This window comes from Clarias gariepinus, chromosome 3 (genome assembly GCF_024256425.1).
Source record: "Clarias gariepinus isolate MV-2021 ecotype Netherlands chromosome 3, CGAR_prim_01v2, whole genome shotgun sequence".
Classification (NCBI taxonomy): domain Eukaryota; kingdom Metazoa; phylum Chordata; class Actinopteri; order Siluriformes; family Clariidae; genus Clarias; species Clarias gariepinus.
In genome coordinates, this window is record NC_071102.1 from 30,224,110 (window position 1) to 30,242,231 (window position 18,122).

Consider the following 18,122-nt stretch of genomic DNA (forward strand, 5'->3'; position numbering starts at 1 on the left):
GGTTTGTTGACTTAGTGCATTAGCGGTATCTCCGGTGTCCGGGTGTAACGGCGCACAGCTCGCGCTCACACAGCTCGCGCTCACTGCACACCAGCCGCTCCGTCCGTTTCTCCGTGATCTTTCCCGCGTGCGCGACGTTTCAGCAGGACAGCGGTAGAGCAAAGGGAGGAAAGTTCCGTCAAAAAATAAATAAGCAAAAAAAACAAAAACACCACCACCCAAGTCCGACTGTATTTCCGTCCGTCTAGGCGCTGGTCCCGGGGAAGAGGGGCGGCTCAGGCTCCTGCACTCGGAGGAAAGACAGGACGCGGTTAACGTCAAGGCAGTCAACGGGAACTGCTCGCGCGCCGCCGGTTCAGCTCTTCAGCTCTTCAGCTTTCCCACGTTCCCTCCGGTATTCACAAACCAGGGTGTCCGTGCAAGCTCGGCCGACATGTGGACAGCTGATCATGGGCGTGATAAACAAGATTTCAGGGAAGAAAAAAAAGAAAGAAAGAATCTAGCCAGGTGCTCTTGAAGAAGTAGAAGAAGGACTAATTGGTGAAAGTACCGGCAGCGAAACGGTGAGGCTCGAGGCTTCGGCTGGTCGCTGGAGATAAAAAAAAAAATTAAGGATCGCACGTTGAAGACGGGAGAGCGTTTCAGACAGTCTCAACTGATAGACAGACGCATCGAGTTGCCTTTCCTGCTCCTCTACACTCCACCCCTCCAGGAGCGTCACTCTGACAGTGAAATCCGAGCTGTCAATCTTTTTAATTGCTCTGTTTTCTTTTTTTCTCTCTTCCTCCTCCCGAACAGGGTGGAATGGAGTGAAAAAGGGAAGCTGCTTGTTTTCTGCTTTCTTTTTAGTGATAATAATAATAATAATAATAAAAAATAAAAGATACTTTTTTTTCCTAACACGTGACTACAGCATATTTACGCGCGCCTTGTGATCTCTGCAAGGAAGACACAGATAAAGAAAATTACTTTACGCACAACTTTACGCAAGAAATCTTTGCTGCATTACGCACTGGTAGGTGTCATCATTATTGTCTGTTTTTTTCTTTTCAGCTGAAAGCACTCATACTCATTTCACGTTTGCTGCTGATAAATCTTGTGAACCCACTTGTGATCTGATTATTCTGTGTGATCCCTGTGATCGTGTCGGTCGGGTATTATTATAAGCACGTGGAAACTTCACGCCCACAAAACGACTCCTTATCCAATGTTGCGTTGGTTGAACCTACTATTTAATCATTGTTTGTTTTGTTTTGCTTGTTTGTTTGTTGGTTTGTTTGTTTGAAATCCACCCCCGTGTAAAGAACGTGTAGGAAGTTGCAGGATGATTCGTTGCACCTTACTAGGAAGTGAAAGCACTTTGCACGGGAAGGGGAGGGACTCCGGGAAATAAGTTCCACGTCTGAGAACGTGTACTAGATAGTATGGAGGGGAAAAAAGCGTGCACACTGTTTAATACGCAAGTATGCAAGGCTGCTTGGTAATTAGGCTGCTATTCAGTTGCAATACATGCATTAAGTAAGTGACGTCTTCCTCGGATTAGCCTATAAAGTGAAGACTGGTAATAACGCGTTATAACTCAGCAGCACTTTGCTGATCTAAACTAAACTAAAGGAGAACTTTTCTTCTTTTTCTTTTTTTTTCTGTCATCGAATCATCACGCATTCTTTTTGAAGTGCATACCGGCCCTGGGGTTGATGGTTTAAGTGATTTTTTTAAGGAGGGGTGGCCTTGTACGCGCCTAGCGGACGGTGCACCTTCCTTCCAGCGGATTTTTAAATAGTCTTCCTTGCTGCTGGGAGCGCGCGTGCTTTGCACACACACATACACACACACACCGGAGGATGCTGCTGGCGATCAAATTCACGCGAACTGCGGACTCATCTATAAGGTATGTATTACAGTGCTCTTGTTTCCGAATTGCAGTGCGTTATTAGCTTTAACTGTAACTTGGCTCGCGCACAGCACACACACCCACACACACGCACACGGCATCGCTTTCATGATCCACACGCCAAACCGATTGTTTTGCACAGTTAGGTGTGTAAAGCAGGATGCTTACCTTCTCGGGAGCAGCGCATCATTGAGATCGTGCCAGCTGCGCGTTTTACGCTTTTCGCCTGGCAGGCAGAGGCGAATAATAATGTGGAAATATTTCCAAGTTCCGCCCCAGCATCTGTCCATCTATCCACCCATCCATCCGCCCATCCCCGCGTCTCGCACGAATCTGCCTGTCGCCTGTCGTTGATGCGTCTTACGTCATCGAGCTGCCATCAGAAACTCGTGCGCGCACACACACACACACACTCACCTAAGCACACAACTGGAACGCTGAAAATATCTTGCAGCGCGAGCGGTCAAGTATTGAATATATGTGGTGAGTTTTTGTTTGTTTGGGGTTTTTTTTCTGACAATATCTCTCTCTTACACACACACATACACACACACACACTCACTCGACTTAAAATAGACTTATGATTCGTAGGCTAGGGAAAAAGCAGTGAAGAAACTAATTTCGAAAATGTGATATGGATCAAATGTGTGGATCAAAAGTGCACTAACATGGAGTTGTAAGGAAAAGCATCTCTTCACCACGGTGTCTGCACGAGAGTCTGCGCTTTTTAGGAACATTACAGAAATATAGACCAGCTTCTGATATAATAACCCACATAACCTGACCTGGAAAGAATCGGGAACAAAGTGTATCTCTGTTCTCACATTATTATTATTAGTAGTAGTAGTAGTAGTAGTATTGCCTCCCTTAACGGTTAATGCACTAACTTCACTTGAAAAATGAATCACTTACAGCAATCCATTTCCCCCCTTGAGAATCTGATGGCCTAGATGCGTTAATTAACTTATTGTGCAAAAACAGCTGAAGTGATGTGACTTTAAAATCTCAATTTATTTCCCTCGAATCAGTAAAGATGGTCAGAGTTGGTGTGTGTGTGTGTGAGAGAGAGAGAGAGAGAGTGAGAGAGAGAGAGAGAGAGAGAGGCGCACACAGCTCAGGTAAACCACAAGACCACTCTCGCGTTTACGCACACGTAATTCTGACGGAACCCACAGAGAGGGAGAGGGCGAGAGAGAGAGAGAGAGAGTCGATCCGTGAATCGATTTATAAAAAAAATAAAATAAAAAAGGCACTTGTGGCCTAAGGAGAAAGTTGCTGCGGTTATAGTTGCGCATCTAATTTGCGCACATTTTAATCACTTGGGCTGCGTCCCGAATCCGCACCAAGCAGGGAGTTAAAATAGACTAACCCCCACATCCACGTTAGTATTTTTATCATACAGTAGTGTCGTGTGAGGTTTTGGGACGCAGCCTGCGTTGTTCGGATCAAAATCCAGGCATTTTGTTTTCGCCTGCTTGGGCTTTTGTAAAAGTTTTAGATTTAGGTTTCTGCCATTTGGATAAACTACAGGAGAGTGGTATTAAAAAAATAAAAAAAAAACATTGTAACCAAAAATTTAGTATATCTATTTAATTGTTTTAATTTATTTTGCTTATGCTAATTGTTACTCCTACATTTAGTAATAAGCAAACACACATTTCATTCTCTTTGTGTGTCAACCTTAGATTTTAACAGAATTTGCCAACTAGGCTAAGTAAGCATGTGTGTGTTTAATGTGTGTGTGCGTGTGTGACGAGGAGAGAGCAAAAACAGATGCATGTTTTTGTGTCTCTATCCATCTGTGACTATTTCCAAGCACACAATACGGTGTGGAAAATCTTTCTTTGGCTTTTAGGAGAGTTTAAACCTGGATATAACCACTGAGACTGAATTTATAACATAAAGCTTTTTTGGACATTAAAAGTTTTTTTTTTTCACCTTAAACTCTACAGCTCCTATAGATTAAGCAAACATGTACATATTAGAGGATTTTATTTTATTATTCAATGTTTATAAACTGATCTTTATGATAATTATATTCTTGTTCCTTTACCATACATTTACATACACAGAATGGTTCTTTCTTTTTTTTTTTTTTCTTTTTTTATGTTGTTGCGTATCAGTGTTCCCATTATTACACTGGGTGATTAACTAGGTTATTTCTCTTATTGTACCTATTAAGTGTAAGGTCGCTGCTGCAGGGATTGGAAGTGAAACACAGGAGATTCAGGGTGTTAGTTTCTGAACAAGACTTTCATACACGGATCATCACATTAGATCAACATTATTAGCCCAAACTGCTAGCAAGCTATTTAGATCCATTGTGCATGTCTACAAACGCACACATCCAGGCCGTTAGATCTGAGCATACCATAGAGTTGTTTTTATTTCTCTGTGTGACTGGAGAACCTTTGGAGATTTTTTTTCACTGCTTTTTCCCCTTAAAAGATTTTTTTTTCCTTTTTTAAAACAACACAGCTTTTAGGTACTTTAGGTACAGCTTTTTGAAATAACTCATGATATATTTGTATATATGCAAATCAAATTGTGTATGCAAAAAAAGCTTGAAAAAAACATCTGTTCCATTTTGTATAGGTAAGCCTGTATGTCATTCCACATTATGCTTCACTCACATAAAGATAAAGAGGTTCTTGTTATGTCATTTAAGAGTTACTAAATCTATATTTGTCTAATATTTTCACTTTATAGGTGATGACATCATTGCTGAGAACAGACATAGTGGCGACAAAAAAAAGGTCAGAGGTCTTCATGCTTATGTGATGAATATTATCTAATAGGCAGCAATCTATGTGTTTAATATTTTTTCCATATTGTATTCAAGTCTTACATTTATTGTTGCACTAGGAAATATTATATTAAAAGTAATATTTCAATATGAAATCTGAGAAAACAATATGAAACATTTAAAAAAGTTTAACTATAGATAGATAGATAGATAGATAGATAGATAGTGCTAATTCCGCTACTATTCTAAAGCATACACAATGTACTGAACCTCTACTAACTGTGCAAGCTTTTATTGTAAACTCATTGCACTGAGACATGCTAGTGCGAAAATAATCTTTACTCTGTGAAGCGTGATCTTTACTCACGATTGAATAATTTTTGTACTACACGGTAGTATACACAACATTGTATACTAGTGTAATACTAGCTACATAATGTATTACAATAAATCATTTATATATATTACATACGTAATACTTTTGATTTCCTAAAAGTAATACTCAAACCTTGAGTATCAGACTATACCACTATACATCTGATATATATTTTTTCTTTGAACTGACGCACCTTACAGTAAAACTCATTCCCACAAAAGTCTTGTCTTGTAAATATAATAAAGATATGAATAATTTATAATAAAATATAAATAGAATAAAATCACTTCTAAAAAAGCTTGACTAGGTCTCTTTATTTGCAAATATTTCCAGCTCCACATCTTTGTTACAGAATCTGAATTATGTTTAATCCACTATTTTTTTGCGAGTATAGGCCTGATTCCTAAATTGGGTGTTGGACCAAATGGACCAGTGCCATCTTTACTATTTATTTAAAAAGTAATAATTATGTATAATTTGTTTTAAATATTTTTTTTTTAAAGAAAAACTTAGTGTATACAATAAGTATTTTATTTGTGTTAATAACCTGGGGTGGAACATGTAATTAAATATTAATCATCTAATCAATATTTAATGATGATGCAATTTATGTAAGAAAATAAAGTACAAAAATATCAGGCAATGGTATTTATTCATTAGTACATGGTGTCCCAAAAGTCTCTATACATGACAATTTTATTTTATTTTTTTTGGCAAATTTTAACTTTTTTTCCAACATACGTTTTACACTCAGAGTCATGATGAACTCATGTTTACACATCTGGTGTTATACATGTTACTGAACTTCAAAAGCCTTTTCCTTAAATCCAGCCATGAGAATGATTTCAGAACACTCTTTTTTCTTTGTCATTTACCATTTAGAGATTTGAAAAAGTTTTTTTCTGATAACATACAAAACCTTTAAACTTAAATCAAAGCTGAACCAAATAAGTTTCGTTGTCTTATTCACAGGCTGAATCTAAGGATATATGATTAAAACAACAATAACAAAAAAATCTTCAATAAAGAGCCGACTTAAGACGTGTGTTGAGGACTAGCTGAGAATCCATCAGATAAGGGAGCATAATTAAAATGTCAGCCTGCTCAGAGGAACGACTCGGTATGTGACCCGTCACAGCTTTACATAACTCATTTCTCCTATAGTTTAACTAAGTGCTCACACAAAGCACGCAAACTTTCAGTATGACTCTTTAACCCGTTCAGAAAACCCAGAAACAGTTAATGTGTTGATCGGTATACTGAATTAACATGTCATAAACACAAGCAACTGTAAAGTGATGCTAAGAGTTTGATTAGAGTGATTTGTGCTGGGATTTATGAAGTGGAGTACAGACATCAAATTATTTCTTCAAAGCTTCTTTTTTCAAAAACACAACATTAAATAATGAAATTGGAATTAGAAGCACTGACATACCAGTAAGCATGACAGCTAATCATCTGACCATCATAAATATTAACACAAAGTAGCAAAAAAAAACAAAAAAACAGACAAATAAATAAATAAATCCAGGTTATACATAGTATATACACAATTAAAATTCTGACAAGGATTTCTTTTACTATTTGACGTTTTTATTTTAAAAAATTGTAAGTTGTGTATATATATATATACTGTATATGTAAATAGTCTCCATTACTTTGGCTCCTCTTAAAACTTTGTGGGCATATATGAGAGAGAGACAGAGAGATGATATATTCTAATTAATAACAAAAGATTAAAGATTGATTGATCATACCTTTACAAATTGTTTATTTTGATAAGTTTTAGTTTTAATGCATTTTCTTCTTAACACTTTTAATACTGAAGTAACAAACTGTCATGCGTTACTGCAAGTAATAATGAGCAAAAAATAAATATTTCCAGATGAGCCATGTCTACTAAATTGAATACATTGTTTTTTTATTTTAACAAGTAGGATTAATTTGAACAAGTTTTTGAAAAAGTTTTCCTTATCTAATAAATTAGTGCTCATGTCTCATGTAGTGAAGTGTCATATAAAACAGCTGCAGCAGTACAAACATTGAATTATTTCTTTAAAGAAGCTGCTAGAATATTACATGTTTTTTTTTAAATAAAAGTGCAGCATTAAATATTATATATGTGAAGTTTTTAATTAAATATATGTCTGATGTACTAGCAAGGGTAAAAATAATAGTGAGTTGTGTTTTTGTGTGTGTGTATGCGTGTGTGTATGCGTGTGTAATTTTTTTTTCTTTTTTTCACACATAATGAGTACATAAATAGATATGAAATGTGTATTATTCTCAATATTATTTTTAAAAATGGTCAGTCGTCTCTCTTTAACTGCTTATTTTGTGTTCCATTACATATCATGTGTTAAATTTTTACTGTGTTTTTTTGTTCTGCATTTTTAATGCATTTTTCATTAATATTGTAACTGACTAATTAAAGATACATGCTTCAAACGTATAATTGCTCTCCTGTGCTTTGATTTCCTTCATTTCTTTTTATAGCAAATAGTTATATGATGGAATTAAAGTTTATGCAAACACACATAGCATAATTTTTTTAGTTTTATATGAATTAAAGAAAATTATGTTCTACTTTTTAGTTGTTTGTAAAACAAACAAACAAACAAAAATCACAATTGTATATTTAACAATGCTTTAACCAGTAGCTATGCAATCATGATTTTATATAAATCTATATGTGTTCCTACATGTTTTTCTGCCCGCTTTGGTTGTGAAGAGTGATTATCTGAGTTACAGTTGCCTTCATGTTAGCTTTATGGCCTTTCTCCTCTGACCTTTCTAGTGTTTTTTGTTTTGTGCACCGTTCTTGGTAAATTCTAGGGACTCAATCACACAACATGTCTTGCCACAGTTACGATCTCTAAGTATTTTTTTCCTCAATCTAGTTTTTAAAAAATGTGAGCATGAATCTGTATCTGCATGATTATATGCATAATGCTGCTGCCACAGTATTGGCCCTCTGTCGATTTGCATAAATGAGCAGTTGTACAGGAGTCACTGTTAAATCGACCAGTAAGTGCACATAGCCATTCAGAATATTTTACACAAATGTACAAGTGGGTTGTGTATTTGAGTCAGGTGTCCCCATTTCCTACGCATCCTTTTTCTGCTCATCTAAACAAGCCGGAACACGATCTTACCATCAGCTCCTAGAACGCATCTAGAGTTAAGCGACATATTTACCATCCATGAACACCCGAGAACATGGTCATTTCATGTAAGCGTCTCTTAATGCACGTTTACATCATTTGTTTGCTGAGGCACATGCAAACTCTGATCCAATTAGCATTTTTTTGAGCCATTAAGAAGGAGCTTGTAGCCCTGAAAAAACATTTGCCTGTGTCATTACCACAAAGTGTAAATAGCTTTGACTGTGTGCAGAGGGAAATGTGCAGTATAACACACATGTCCTGTCCTGAGATCTGCTGGAGATCTTGTGTGCACATTGTAATGTAATATTTATGTGTGTGTGTGCTTGTGTGTGACTTATTTAAAATATAATAATTAAGTATATAGTGAATACATATATAAGGCTTTGCATTGAAGATTATTTACTTATTATTATTATTATTATTATTATTATTATTATTACAGATATACAGTATACAAAAAAATACCTCTCTCTCTCTCTCTCTATATATATATATATATATATATATATAGAGAGAGAGAGAGAGAGAGAGAGACACATGTACATGTCTAAAGTGTTTTTTTTCTTTTCAGCCATTTATTTGAAATTGTTATTTTAAACTTTTGATTCAATTTGTGTTTAGATTTTTTATCCTCCATTATTTAATAACTGTAAAATTATGATTTATGACTGGCTCTCTACACATACCATTAATTCCCTTGCAGGGTTATCACATGGCATATAGGGAAATAAAGACCCTAAAAAACATATAAGGAAATAAAGACCCTAAAAAACACACCTTACAAAATTATAAATCGGAAGCATTCACGCTATGCAGTATAGCTGTCTGTATAAGATATACATAGAACAGAAAGGAGAGGACTAAGGCTAATCACAGTAAATGAAAGAATTATGAAAGTAGGTATAATGATCCATTATCATTATAATTTCACACACAAACACTCTTGTACCAATATTAATAGTTATAATTAATTATTAATTAGCGATTAATAAATAAATAATACCTGTAAGGTCTAATATAATATAAGCTACAGTAATAAGATTTGTTCCTATACATTGCAATATTGCTGACCCTATGAGGATGCAAACTTTTGCTCTTGACTGTACATTACTAGCAAAACTGTATTAACTGATAAACATCAGATGTGTTTGATGTCTCAGAGTTCACATTGGAAGGAACTTTACTTGACAGCAGTAATGCTAATAAAAAGCCTTGTGCTATAAATGTACAAACAAGAACAGGATATTTCCCAGCCGTAAATACGACTATACTACAATTTAAGATCACAGATATGCGCAAAACACCCTTCTCCATATATGGGCATGCAGAGGAACAAAATAGGCTGATATTTTTTTTTTTCAGCCCCAGATATAGCCCGAGGGCAGCAGTGGAAGCTCCTCATGTAGCAGTGAAAGATCACCTAAATATTCCCGTGGTACTGAAGAACTGCTGCTTCTCTCATACGTGCTATGTGTGTGTGTGTGTGTGTGTGTGTGTGTGTGTGCGTGAGTGTGCATATATATATATATATATATATATATATATATATATATATATATATATATATATATAATATTTGTGTGTGTAAGGATTTACTGTATTTTATTTTTATATATATATTATATTTAACTTAAGATTTTACCTCAATATTTGAAAGAAAAAAGGGTATTTAAAAACATTATAGAGGAAATAAATGTAATGCTCTCGCATTATACAGTTTGTTGCAAACATTTGCATCCTCCCCTGGTTGCAGAATAGAAAAAAGAAAAATGTATCTGTATTTATTAATTTATTTATTTCTAAAACAATAGAAAGAGTTAAGAGATTAAAAAGACACCTACATATTCTCATGGTACTGGAGAACTCCATAACCTTTTATGTATAAATCTAGCTTCATTTCAAAGATCATATGCCGTATATGTGACCGTTTCCTCGAAGAATATTCTCCAGTGCTTATCACTGTTATAATTTCGTGCAGCTCTGCTATAAATGGCAGACTGCGAAGCGATCAATACGATTTAAGCAACAACATGGAGAGTCCCGCTAGAATTATTGCTAGTAGGTGAACGCTTAAGCCTCCAGCATAGCGCTTTTCTGAAGAGGGGGAGCTAAAATTAGCCGACACTCTGGCTTCGCTGAACACCATTAAGCAGTGAAAGGGCTGTTTTTATAGGAGCTAGTTTATGGAGGCACCGGAGCGCTCGCACCGTCTCAGCCAAGCCTCCCTCCTCACATCCAGCGAGTCCTCGCCCTTGCTGCCAGAAATAGGAGCTGCACACTGACTCAGATAAACGCCTTTTATACGCCTTGTGCCTTTGATCAGAGTGCGCGGTCAGGCCGAGCCACCCAGGCCGCCGGAGCTCGTCCAAAAGCAGGCAGGAACATGAACACGGATGCTGTCTCCAGCAATGTGGCTCCTCTGTGTTTTTATTCAAGGTTACGTTCAGGAAATCAGAGTCAGACGGGCACAAACGCCTAGTCAAGTCTGCCAAATCTCACCCTTTTTTCCTTTAGTAGTTACTTAGAATTTCAACAATTTCAAAGCTTTTTTTTATTTTCATTGCTTCCACATTCTCTCTATCTCTCTCTCTCTCTCTCTCTCTCTCTCTCTCACACACACACACACACACACTAGTGAAGACCCAAGTGTAATTACAAAAACGTTACTAAAGCTAATTCATCACACTCATCTAATCACGTTGACAAGGTTGTTTCTTGATGGGGTGGCATTCCTTAAATTTTGTTTTTAAATCCCATATGAAAGATATCCTGTTCTATTCAGGACACACACACACACACACACACACACCCCTCCAACCCCCCCCAGACTAACATGTCTCCTTGTGGCTATGGGAGTTCTGAGGTGCATGTTCCCTTCATTGCAGTGCATTTAGGGGCGAGTGTTAGAGCAGCACGAGCTCGAGGAGGAGCTGTCTCGCCGTTCTGCATTAATCAAAGGGAATGACAACACGCCCGTCCGTGACGACAGCCGCAGCTCACCTCCCCGCTTCTGCCCTAACTGAGGAGGTGGAGGGAGGCATAACTTTATTAATCAGCTCTCCTGATTAATTGTTATAAAGTGTCACCCATAAATTTTCTTTCGATTTAATAATCCCGGCAGAAGACTGAAACGCTCCCCCTACTCCTGATTTGCGTTTTATTGAAGGCCAGAACCAGCAACGGTGCCCTGATCTCTATGAAGCAGGATCTCCGTGGCCGCCAGTTTTTCTATCCTTGACATATATGAACTACAATTATCATTGTAATCTATTTTAAACTTCTCATAACACACACACTCATACAGTCAGAGGTAACATATAGACAAGTCACAGCTGATAAGCTCCTTCATCCATTTTACCTGATCATTACTTTTTTTCTTTTTTTTCCTTTCCATCAGCTCATTAAATTGTTTTTAAAACTGAAGATTATATTAGATGCTCTGGCTCGACTGCTTTTTATATTAAAACATAAATCACCTTATAATCAATCAGTTAGTGACAACGTTGCAACAAATCAGCGCTATCATTATTTCCCTGAGAAATGTCATTAATATGATTTTTATCTGCGACAGCAGGGGACACGACGAGAACAGTTACATATTTTACGGGATCATTTCAAGTGACCTCATCCATGCAATAAATGCATTTTTATACTGTTTCATTTGTTGTTGTTGTTTTTTTTTTTTTTCATTTTCAGTGTCGAGAAAAAACAAAGCCACAAACCATCTAACAGCTTTGCTTTTTGCGACAAGGTAAATGTTTGACAGTTGACATAAACTTATACAGCACTGTATTAAGGAATGCAGCGTTAATGAAGTCTCGCTGTTCTCAAACATATCTAATGAAATGAGTACAACATATTTGTTGTGAAATGTGAAGATGTAATACAACTGGCAAGTGAGATAATTGATGTAAAGCTTATGCTCATTCTCGCTATGTGAAATAACAATTCCCCACAATCAGGTGCTATAAAGAGATACTCTCATTTTTTTAGGGGTTTTATTTTTAACGTCTATTTATTTTATCAGTAGCATTTGTGCAGTCCTTGTGCACCAGAATTTTAAGACGTTATCCTGTAAGGAGAAATACATTAACAGTTTACTGTTATTAGCAAAATAGTATTATTCTATCAATAAACAAATATTGCACTGCATAATACAAATTCAGAAACAGTCAGCGAAAGTACGAGGGGTGTTCGAGTCAAAACAGGACCTTTACAAGTAGTTTTAGACTTTTTACAAGTAATCAAGAATTTTTGTATTTTTTTCAAAACATGAAGGCGTAAAACTAATTGACATTTTCAGAAGATATCAAGTGACTCTTACCCACAGTAAAACGTTTGAATGGTGCAAGGATTTAAAAGTAGGAGGCTGTTAGCCGCAAAGGATGATCCTGGTCTAGCTCACTGTATGTGTTCTTGTAAGCGATTAAAATGCCTGATCCTTGAAAACCTGCAGAAAACATGTTGTCAATGTGTGAGAAAGATGTTACAGGAACTCAGCTTGGAGTCTTCATACAGTCCTAACCTTGCTCCTAGCCATTTCCACATGTTTTGGACAATAAAGGAGTTCTTTGGAAGCCAGCATTTTGGACGTAAGGCAGGGAGTCTGTTCATGGCTCTGGTGTACTGTAAATCTTACCTTGATAATATCCAAGCACTGTTAAAATGCTGGGATAAGTGCATTACTGTAGCAGGTGATTATATATGGAGAAACAAAGGGAGTTTTAACTCTCATAACATGTCCTGTTATTTTGTACAATCAAAAGTGGTGGCAATTGAATGAGCCATGCATTTAAAATAATAAGTTACATGGATATAGGATTGTCTTCAGAGGCAGCAACTATACTTCAAAAGTTACAGCAATATATTAGAAAGTTACATATAATTACAATCTCAAGCCTTGAACAAGCCATTACTTGAGCGCAATACATATTTCTTACAGGTTAGTAACACTAAAAAATCTGCCCTTATAAATCAGTTATAAGATCTTATAAATCCTTATTATAAGTGAGAATAAAGTTAACACGGTACCTATTCCCAGTACAGTTGAATACATGTGTCAGAATTACTGACAGTGGTCTAGAGAGAGATCGATGGATGGAGAGTAGCATGAAAAGACTCCAGAGTGTGTATATTTTCCTTATATATGTGTGGCAGACCTTGTTCTACCAATTAAGCAGAAAACTCGACTTGGAGTCTACACCCTCTGCCACGAGCTGCAGACCAATTTGTAAATGTCCTGTCAGACAGTGTCATAGTCTGGACAGGTGCATTGAGTGACTGCAGGGCAGGAGGAGGCTGAGGATGGACAAGCGCACTCCCTCCTCTCATTCTCTCACTCTGCCATGGTCAAGGACACAGAAATGAACACGGGCCTGGAGAACGGCCATCCATCAGGGCAGATGGCTAATAGAAACACCCGATGACAATGATTATCATGACTGAAAACAACGCTCCATAAACATTCAATGATGTGTTCCAGGGCAGAAAGAGGGATTGGAAATAAAGGAAATAAAAACAATGTTATATAAAAAGAATGTATGGGAATAAAAGTGATTATAAAGGGAATGTAATATGAAAAGGAATTGTTAACTGATTAGTACTTTTAAAAAAATTCCTTGTTATAAGTAATAAACCTGGTTTGATACGATATTACTTTATCATAAAGTTCCTCTTAGTTATAGAAATAGATTATGCTAGATTAAAATTATTACACAATTCTATTGCGTTCCATGATTTGGTCACTATTGTAACCTGAAAACAACTTAAAACAACGTTATTCAAGTGCATCAAATGGCTTGAGTAAGTCATAATGCCCTGTAATATTTAGCTCTGCGCTTAGCTAATACAAAATCACCAGGGTCAAGATAAAAAAAAAAGTGACAATGTTGTTGTTAAGAAATGTGAAAATATTAACACTGAGCTTAGCTATGTAGCCTGTGTGAAGGCACAGTGACAATGTGAACAAGTCACAAAGGTTAACAATATTTTCCTCAGTTTCCACAGAAAAGACTCCTAACACTTAGCAACTGCTAAATTAACAATCACACGTGAAAATAACTATTTTAGACACCTTAGATCACACTGTGATGCCATCATTTCAACTGCTGAAAGTGTACTGGCTAGTTACAGTTTAACTACAGATTAATTACAGTTTAACTACACTTTAGCAATTGTTAACTGAACTCTTATGAGTTCTGACTTGCTAAGAAATGTCAATATTGCATTACATTTATTTAAAAGAAATGTAGCAATGGAATTCTGAAAAACAAAACAGAAGCAGAAGCTAGGTGGTGGAAACAAATGTGTAGTTATCTTCTAGCTTTCAAGTCTTTTAAAAAAAGAAAAAAAATTAAGGCAAAGTGACGAAGAAAACAAGACAACAAAGTCATGTCAGGACTAATAATACTCTTCTTAGATATTTTGATATGAAAAACATTTGAGCACTAAACAAGAATTGAGGCTTACAATTTGCTAGTCTAGTAGGCTAGCTAAGCCTTAATTGTTAAGGCTTTTATTCACACAAAATGTACACACACATACACACACACACGCACACACACACACTGAAAGTGGAAAGGAGACAAAAAGTTAAAGAACATTAACATTTTTTTAGCCATGCTGCTAAGTTACTTAGAAAACTGCCTAACATCTAAAATTAAACTTTAATTGCACTTTAGCAACTGCTAACCAAACTCTCATGGATTCTGTCATACTAAGACATGGTAATGTTGTGTTACAACTTTTTAACTCAAATAGATTTGTGTAAACTTGTGTAGAAATGGTTTTCTTAAAAATATCTGCGAAACTAGCAAGGTACTGGTCTAGTCAAGGGTATTATTTTTTTTTTTTTTTGTATGCGTGCTAAACATGAGGCTATGTGAATGTATCAAATAAATTAGCACTAATCTATTCCACTCAAAACTCAAAACATCTTTTGTGATTACAGTCAACATTTCCATTTAGACAAGGCTAACATTCCAGACACAAGTTGCAAAAGTGCTGTAGTAACTTTTAGAGAGAGAAAATGTGTGAGACATCTTAAAGACTACAAAAACCGTAACACCTGTAAAAATAAATCTTTATTTCTAATTTCAAATAGTTAGCTGGGATCTGTTCGGAGCGGCTAATGCTTAGCAAGAGAGAAAGGAATAAATAGAAGGAAACAATGAGAATAACACACAAGGAAAGCATTAAAGAATTCATAAAAGGATCTGCCTGTGATAATGCTTTATGACCAGTTCAATTGCTATAACAACAGTGAATACACACCACAACAACCACCAAAAGGTCCTCATTCATGGAGAAACAATACAATCCACTCTTATCACCCTCGACTTAAAATTTTTCATTATTCTCATTTTCTCATTGGCAAAAAATAAGACTTTTTAAAATGCTGGTGACATTTCAAAGCAGGGAAGCAGCTTTTCACACACATTTTTTTCCCCTTTCTCTCGCTTTTTCTAACATTTTTGTCAAGGCTCCTCCCCCCACCCTCCAACTCTACCACACCGCACCCCACCATCAGTTTAATTACCCAACATTTGTCTCAGTTTTCTTGAGCTGCGTTTGTTTATCCTGGTGTCATGCCTGACATTGGCCAATTAGTGCAGTGGAACAGTTTAGCCCAAGCAGCAGAGACGCAGGAACGCAGGCAAGATGTTTGCTAGAAGTGAGAGGGAGAGTGCGGGAGATTTTCAGCAAGGTTGATAAGCTGCCGCATTACAGTAGCGATTGATGCGTCTCCTCACTACCTTTAAATTAAACACATTTATATACAGGAGTAGCTATGGGAGAAATTTGAAAATAAGTTTTCACATTTAAAAAAAAATGTGGTGTAGGATGGAAGTGTGTCAGAGATGCATTTAGTGATGAATCTGTGAAAAGAAATCTCTCTTGCTTTTACAGTTCCATGCCTTGTCAAAAACATTTGCAGAGATGTGCATGCAAAGATACACATGCACACACACACACACGCCTTTATGAGTTGCACAGTGAGAAAACAGTGACACCCTCGCTTTGATGAAAAACACCCCTACACTAATAGTCTCTTTAGATGTCTTTCAAAGGCACTATTATGCCGAAATTAGAATATTTATCTCGTTTTGATGGTGGCAGAGTGATTGATGTGTTCTACATGGCACGCTTCAGGTTTTGGAGTATATGAATCTGAAGAGCCAATACATCTCTGGCAAGATAAGCCATTTTTAACCACTCTTGCATGCACAGGCATATCGCGGAGGGAGAGTCTGCACATCTCCTAAGGAGAGAGAGCGAAAGGAGAGAGAGAGAGAGAGAGAGAGAGAGACTTGACGTCCATGTTATATATTTCACCACAATCAAAGTCCAACAATACAATAGACCAACAATAGGTGTACAGGTAAACAATATTAGCTTATGTAAACAATCTGCAAAACCCTAGGCTTGAAAGAAAAAAAAATGTTGCTTTGGTGAAAAATAATATACATAAAATCTTATAAATCACAATAATTTACTGCAGGTTTATATAGGGATAATAATGCCATGTTTAAATAACTGATTTATATTTGTATTCTTTTAAACATACAGATTTAAATTAATTGGAACCTAAACTGCAGGCATTAGTGGCATTAAAATAAATAAACATGTGGGAGAGCCATTTTTGCCAATCCGGACCAAGGCTCAGAGCCCACTGAAGTTGTTCCTACAGTATGAACGTCCAGTAAGTGGAACAACTTATCTTTAGAAATCAACAGATAACTTCTCAAAAATGATGCATCTGTCTGTAGGAACTGTACACATAATCATTCATCAACACCACTTGCACATTATAGGAACTCGTCTGGGAGTTGTGGCCACATCCCCAAATAGTCCTCACCTTGCTCCAAGTCATTTCCACATGTTTGGGCCATAAAAGGAGTTCCTGGGAGGTTTCAGATTTGAAGCAAGTGGTCCAATCATGACTCTAGGAAGTGTGCAATTAAAACACTGGGATAGGTGTATTAGTGTAGCAGGTTTATATATCGAGAAATAAATTATGTTTTTTCCCCCTTATAATTGCATGAGCATGTACTGTATGGGATTTGTAGTTCATGGCGGTCATGTTTGTAGGCCATAGCGTGCTCTGAGGAATGACAATTAGTGCCATATTTCGCAAAGACATGACACGTTAAAAACATATTTTTGCACAAATAATACAAGCAAAAATTCCTAGTTGAGCTTTCATGCATTTGCCACCTTGTGTTTAATGCCTTTAGTCAACACTAAATACATAAAATAATTATATTATTATTTTTTATTGCATTTAATGGAAATTAGGTTAATTTGTTACCCTTTTTGTTTCAGGCAATATGATCCATTTTACATTTGTGAAACAACAGCAACCCTTTTACATCAATGAGAAACTAAAATTAATGAAAGGTCCTGGGAGTTCTTGAAAAAAAAGTGTCTTTCAACTATAGAGGAATTAAACTTAACTCAATAGCGGCAGATTTAGATTTTCTAATGAGCCTTAAAAATCATTTTTATAACTGATCAAATTATAATTACAGAAATTACGTTCAGTTCATTTGAACTCAGAGGAGACAGGTGAACTAAAACTGTTAATATAATCATGGTGTTTGTAAATGTGACACCAAAAGGTGATTGTATTGTTCATGTCACATTTTCATCATCTATTATGAGTTAAGAAATCTAAATTCAATCATGTGTAAACCATTCCTTTTTTCTACTGCTGTCAATGTAGGTTATACTTGAGTATACTTTTTTTGAATGCATTTTTTGAATACTGCAATTGTTTTGATGGCTTATTTTTTAATTAGGCCTATATGACTTCTGTTGATTTCTTCATATTAAAGGCGTTGATTTATTTTCTATAACACCAACATTAAAAATAGTGCTGGCAATGAATCAAATCACAGATTTCTATTCATGCACTCATTTTATTAATTAAAAATTAGT

At 36.2% G+C, this 18,122-nt stretch overlaps 1 long non-coding RNA gene across 1 annotated transcript; it reads left to right on the plus strand.

Moving 5' to 3' along the window:
* Positions 1-576: 576 nt before the first annotated feature.
* On the plus strand, positions 577-6,489 carry LOC128519007 (uncharacterized). The gene is made up of 3 exons (XR_008357804.1): positions 577-1,015; positions 4,604-4,650; positions 5,989-6,489. It is a non-coding gene; the product is annotated as an uncharacterized LOC128519007 (long non-coding RNA).
* Positions 6,490-18,122: the final 11,633 nt, after the last annotated feature.